A 6,448-nucleotide genomic window follows, 5' to 3' on the forward strand; every position below is an offset into this window, starting at 1 on the left:
TCCGTGAACAAAAAGGCCAAAAAGGCCTATAACTCAATATGTACTAGTATATTTGTAGGCTCCGGTGTAAAAATTCCATTTTTTTTATTTAATTAGGAAGCGCCCCTTACAACCCCTATCATAGATTTTAGCCGACCACCTAAATTGAAGAAACTAAATCGCGGAATTTGTCCGGTAAAAAAAGAAAGTCTGGCAACCCTCTTCCATAATAGTACTAGAAAAATGAAACAAAAGTACAAGATGAAGCAATCGTAGTCAACGTGTTAAAAACCGGATTAGATCTCGAATAATAATTCAAACAAAACCTCTAGTGTCATTGAAGAGTAGAAAAGAAGTTAAATCGAGATGAAAATTCCGAACGAAGTGTATTCATTTGTCCGCGAACTTTATTGTACCGAAATAGAGGGCGCAATATCTTAGAGGAAAAAGCAGTAGAAATCATTGAGGCAATCAGATGGTAGGTGTTGCTCCACAGGAGGGGAGACCTCGTGCGTGAACTTGCCGACTACCGCGGTCGGGTTCCGACATGCAGGTCTTGATACAATATTTGAAATGTTCATCTGAAATGAACTTGCCAATTCAGGTACCAGAGCAAGTTACTTCAAGAATAACATCATGTCACAACCAAGTGCATCAGCCAAAAGTACTTTAGAATAGAATAGAAGTGTCGGCATTGAAGAAATAGGCCCATGGCCTGTTGCCGATTCTTGAACTTTTCGCGACTTGATTCACAAGGGATCCGGCCTTTGGAACCCGATCTTTTCATAACTGACGATTGATTGAGATAGTGGTACTTTCAAGTGGTACTTTCAACTGATACTCCATCATCCACACCAGCTGACGAAATAAATCAACAACGACAACTTAAGCGAGTTGGCGCTCGTGGCCCACGACATTAACCTAGCTCAAAATCTGGGCCTATACTTTCAAAAAAAGTTAAGAGATCGTAAGTTCATCAGCCAATCATTGACGGCCTTTCAAGCCACTCTTTTAAAAACAGTTAAGAGATCGTAAGTTCATCAGCCAATCATTGACGGCCTTTCAAGCAAAATCCACCAATCATAGACAAGAATAAAATGTATAAAAAAATTTTTTAAAGACCACGTTTTTCATGTGGACTCAAAAGTAGAAAATAATTTTTCGGCAGCTCCTGATCTCTGTTTGCTTTCATTCTCTTGGTCTTTTGTATTTCAGTTAAAATATTTTACAACATCTAAAACGAAAAACGTGGGGCGCATATGTATTTAATTGTTTGGTGATTACTTGATATGATGAATATGATGGTTCATTGAACATTTGATAAGTGTATTGCTGATATAATTCGAAATAGTGGTTGAATTCAAAATTGAAATTAGGGCATGCCTAAATGAAGATGCGCCCCACGTTTTTCGTTTTAGATGAATACGCCTGGAAACGTGCAACAAATTATTGATTATTGTATTGTTATCGGGAGCTGAGCTTCCCTAAAAGTTTCAGAGCGCTAGCTAATGGGAAAGTTGGTGAAATATCGATTGCAAGATTTGATCATCACAGACACGAAAGCGAGCTAAGAAAAACGTGGTAAAAAACAGTCGGCACTGCGTCCTTAACTTCGCCTCCTGCTCAGGTTTGGAGCGAGATGAAGGCAACGAGAAAACTGAGAGAATCTACTGAGTACAACTCCATTTATGTAAAGAATGATTCCACCCATTTAGAGAGAGGATTTTCGCAAGAAATGGCACGAGAGAATCAGGCGGGAAGCACGGAATATCAGGTCAACCACTTTCGCAATGTCAAGACAACACCGGCCGCACACTATCAGTTAGCAGAGCTGGAAGACAAGTAAACAACAGAAGTCATGCCCACATTCCCAGGCCTGTAAATAATGTGAGAAGTGACCGCATAAACCAAAGTGAAAGTGCACAAAAAAGTTTTAAAATGTTTTTACACGAACTCGGATTCCATTTTGAACAAAAAAGTGAACTGTTACTGCATGTGATGGTAAACGAGTGCATAGACTTTATTTGTATTAGTGAAACACTCCCTAAAAATCACGAGGGGAAAATTGTACCTGTGTAATTTCAGTTGCCAGATTTTGATTGTTTTCATAACTTAAATGAAGAGGAATGCAGCAGAGGCGTAGGTAGCTCTGTGGGTTAGAACCTCGCGTGGGGCCCTGCAAGTTAAGTTATCTGCTGAGCATCAATCAGCTAGAGAATCAGTGTGGTGCGAACTATTCTCTAAAAGGCAAGGACAGCCTTCTCATAGGCGTCGTGTATAGATCACCCAACAGTTCCTCTGATAATATTGAAGTACTAAAGGCCCTTTTCCGCTGTGAGACTCTGCGCGACTGACGCCTGAAAAACGGACTTTTTCAGTCTGGACTGAGGCAGTCCGGACCATCGAGACTGGCGCGACGGGGATTCAAGCCCTGTTCAATCTTTCACTGGGAATACATCTGGCGCTCCGAGCGGTTTCTGAGTGAACGAGAACGCGAAAAAAGAGATCGAGTGAACATCTCTAGTTGCAGTGCCTTCCTTTGGAAATCAGAGATTGAGATTTGAAATTAAGCCGAGTTGGGACCTTCGCTAGTAAGTACAACTGGTGAAATGAAAACCGGTAAGCGTCGCAAAAAAGAAGGCAATACATCCTGGTCCTCCCGCTCTTCCGACGATGAAAGCGTTGCCTCGAAACCTTTATCTCCTGGACAACCGGTAAGAAAACATTCTGCTCGTGATAACAATCATCATGCCGACGGAAAAGCTACATCCTTAATAGATACTGGTAGTAGTACCAAAATCATCCAGGACAATCACCCTGGAATGAGTGATGAACTTCCTGCTTTGTCTCAAATTACAGGCTATACAGCCCCTTAGCTAGCGGTTCAGACCGTTTAGTTGACAGTGCGGGACAGTCATTAGCATCAAGCTTCAGTACTGTTAAAAGACGCATAAAGGGGAAAACAAACGCCAATTTTGAGGGTTTCCAGTCAATTGCAGACATGGAACTCCGGATGGTAGCCTGACATGGGCAGTGACCTTTACCCTGTCCTCACCTCTGTCGGAGTGGAACCTACCACCATCCAGTACAGGCGCCGCCCTGCATGGTTGTTTGAAGCGGGATCTTGGGCAACCTTGTATTCTGTACTGCCTCAGGCTAATGATGACCTTCCCCTTAGTCTTAAGAGCTTTGTGGAAAATATAGTCACAGCTAGCACTGAAGCATTCCCACAAAGCAAAGAAGCCATAACTGCCAAGTATAATAAGGTCTTGTGGACCCAAGCATATGCCGATGCAGTTAATACCAGTAGAGCAGCAAAGGCACTACTTATTTCCCAGCCTTCACAGGAGAATTTTATTAATTTCAAGCGTTCCCAGTCTTCTTTGAAGGTGAGTATTCTACATTACACAGGATTAAGGCTGGTGTCCCACAAAGAGCCATTTTACACACGCTACTTTTTAATGTTGTAATGAGTGATATCCCTTCCGTCCCAGGTGTGCACTGTACAGAGTATGCAGATGATGTAGCCTTCTTTTCCTCTGATGCTGACATTGCCCAAGCAACAGCACGACTCCAGACCCAACTTTAATACCTGGTCTCAACAGTGGGGCCTGAAACTGAATCTTCTCAAAACTAAATGCATGTTTTTCACAAATAGAAATGTTACTCCTCTGCCCTTACACATTGATGGACAACCAATTGAGATAGTAACAAAATACAAATATCTTGGTGCAGTCTTGGATGCACCTAGACTGCGGTGGAGTGCACAAGTGGAATCCTTGATGACTTCATGCTTACCAATCATCAATTTACTCCGATCCATCTCGCACAGAGAATGGGGTGCTGATCACACACTGCTCATAAAACTGTACAGGACTCTCATCCTCAGTCTCTTAGATTATGCTGCTCCTCTTTACGCATGTGCCTCACCTACCATGATGTCAAAATTGAATGTAATTCGGAATACCTGTCTCCGCCTTGCTGTAGGATGTCGCAAAACAACCCCAATTTCATCATTGGAAGTCGAAGCTCATATACCCCTACTATTCATACATTGCCAAGAGATATTATGTAAATACTTTTATCGCATTATCCAACTCCCTGTATGCTCTATAACAAATGACATCTTCCAAGCAGTCCATCACAACCAGCCCTTCCCATGCTCACGCTCAATTCTGCCTCCCTTCACTCTTAATGCCAAGAACAAGCTCGCAAAATTGAATCTCCCTATTTCCCCCCACGCTGGTACCCGCTCATCTCACCTCTCCCACCTTGGTTCAACGCCAAAGACTGTATCGTTACTAATGTAACACTGTCCCCTGCGACCTCCCTTTCCTCCAACAACGCTATTCAGCTTTTCAGGGATCTTCTACAGACAAAATTTATGGGATTCACGGCTGCGTATAATGATGGCTCTCATGTGCAGGAATCTGTAGCCTCCACCTCGGCTGCCGTTGTGATACCAGCCAGGGGGGTAGCCCTCAGCTGGAAGCTGTGCTTATTCCTTTGGAAATCAGAAAGTCCTTGAGTCTGAGCTCTTTGCAATCCATGAGGCACTGCACTGGGCTAGAAGCAACCTCAGAGACTCTGAAAGGTACGTCATCTTTATTGACTCCCTGAGCTCTCTACACTTGATTGTAAACAGAGGACCACAAAATCTTGTCCCTCTTGTCTTTAGAATACAAGAAAAACTAATCTCCCTACTGCTCTCACATGACATAAAGCTTCAGTTTGTGCCTGGTCACCATAGAGAAAATGAGCGAGCTTGAACAACCAGATAACGGCTGCCTCCGGGATTACAGAGAGGCAGAGGCTGGAACATCTAAAGGTTAAAATTAAGGAAACTGAACGACAGTTGCAGGACTCACACGAGGCCGAGCAACAAATTGCAGAGGCGCAAGCGGTGTCTGCCATTCGAGAGAATCCCAAATATTTCTACAAATATGCCCGGTCAAAGGCCAAAATCAGAGCCTCAGTGGGGCCTCTGAAAAATAACGGTGTCCTTGTTGGAGACGACTAGGGCATGTGCGAACTTCTGGGAGCTCAATTTGAAAAAGTATTCAGCGAACCCCGATACTCAAGGCAGGAGAACGAAATTGGAGTCATTCAAGAACTTTCAGGGGATCGAGAGCTGATGAGCATTGAGTTTGAAACGCCGGATCTAGAGAGGAGTATCCATGAATTATCTACGTATTCGGCTCCCGGGCCGGATGGGGTCCCTGCAGTATTACTGAAAAGATGTGTCGGTGCACTAAAAGAGCTGGTATAGAGCACTACTGCCTAGCACCTGACAACTCGGAAATCGAAGAGAAGTGACTCGTTCACGATCTGGGAGTGTTGATAAATACTCAGATCAATTTTGGTGATCACATAACGGCAATAACCACATGAGGTTGGCGACAGATGGGGTGGAAGTGGCGATCGTTCAGAATAAGAGAAGCGGAACCGATGGTCACACTCTTTAGAGCTGACGAAAATAATGTCGTGGCGAGGACAGGGAAACAACGATCGGGCATGATAATAAATCTTTATACGATTTATTGAAAATCAAATAAACCAAATCGTTGGAGCCGTCCACGGAAGGGGCAAATCGAGCTGCGCCACCCCTTCTTCCACACGACCTATCTCGTCAGGACACTCATCCTAGATAGAACAATTAAGAGTTGGTCAATACCGAGTAAAAATGAGAAATAAATCGGTACATAACTATTTCAACTTCGCGGCGGTGTTTCCGGTCACACGTGGCAAACTGATCCCATATACACAATCATTTATGTGGCGGTCCTGTGGCAAACTGATCCCATACATACAATCATTTATGTGGCGGTCCTGTGGCAAACTGATCCCATACACACAATCATTTAAGTGGAGGGCCTGTGGCAAACTGATCCCATAAATAAATTGATCCCATACATAAATAAATGACATCACCAACCTGGTGGCCCAGACGTCACTTTAATCAAAGGCCTGTTAACGGTGACAATTTTGTGTGGCGGGCCCGTAGTGACGACCGTAGGCTGCTTCTGTACGAGCGTGACGGTCTGCTGGGCGCTGCTAGACTTGGTCGTCACCACAGACACGGCCGGCTTCACGGCCGCGCCAGCGCTGGCCGCCTTAGACGCGCGCGTCACGCTCTGATAAAAAACATGTAATAATAATAATAATAATAATAATAATAATAATAATAATAATAATAATAATAATAATAATAATAGCGGTTTCAGCGTTTATTAGGCCGTAGGCCTGTCGCTGATTCTTAACATCGCAGAATATTCACAGCATTTTGTGGTCTCGAACTCACAACTCGCTGCTACAATTCTGCTATGCTCAACCGCCCGGCCTCCTCGCTGATTCTGACCAGAAACTGACGCACAGAGCTGGGATCGAACCCGCGCCTCTCTGCGCCAATCTTGGTACTCAGAACTGTAACCACTGGGCCACCCTGCCCAATGATCAGCATCTCAACTAT

The sequence above is a fragment of the Hyalella azteca genome, unplaced genomic scaffold (assembly GCF_000764305.2).
Source record: "Hyalella azteca isolate HAZT.00-mixed unplaced genomic scaffold, Hazt_2.0.2 contig7637, whole genome shotgun sequence".
Lineage (NCBI taxonomy): Eukaryota > Metazoa > Arthropoda > Malacostraca > Amphipoda > Hyalellidae > Hyalella > Hyalella azteca.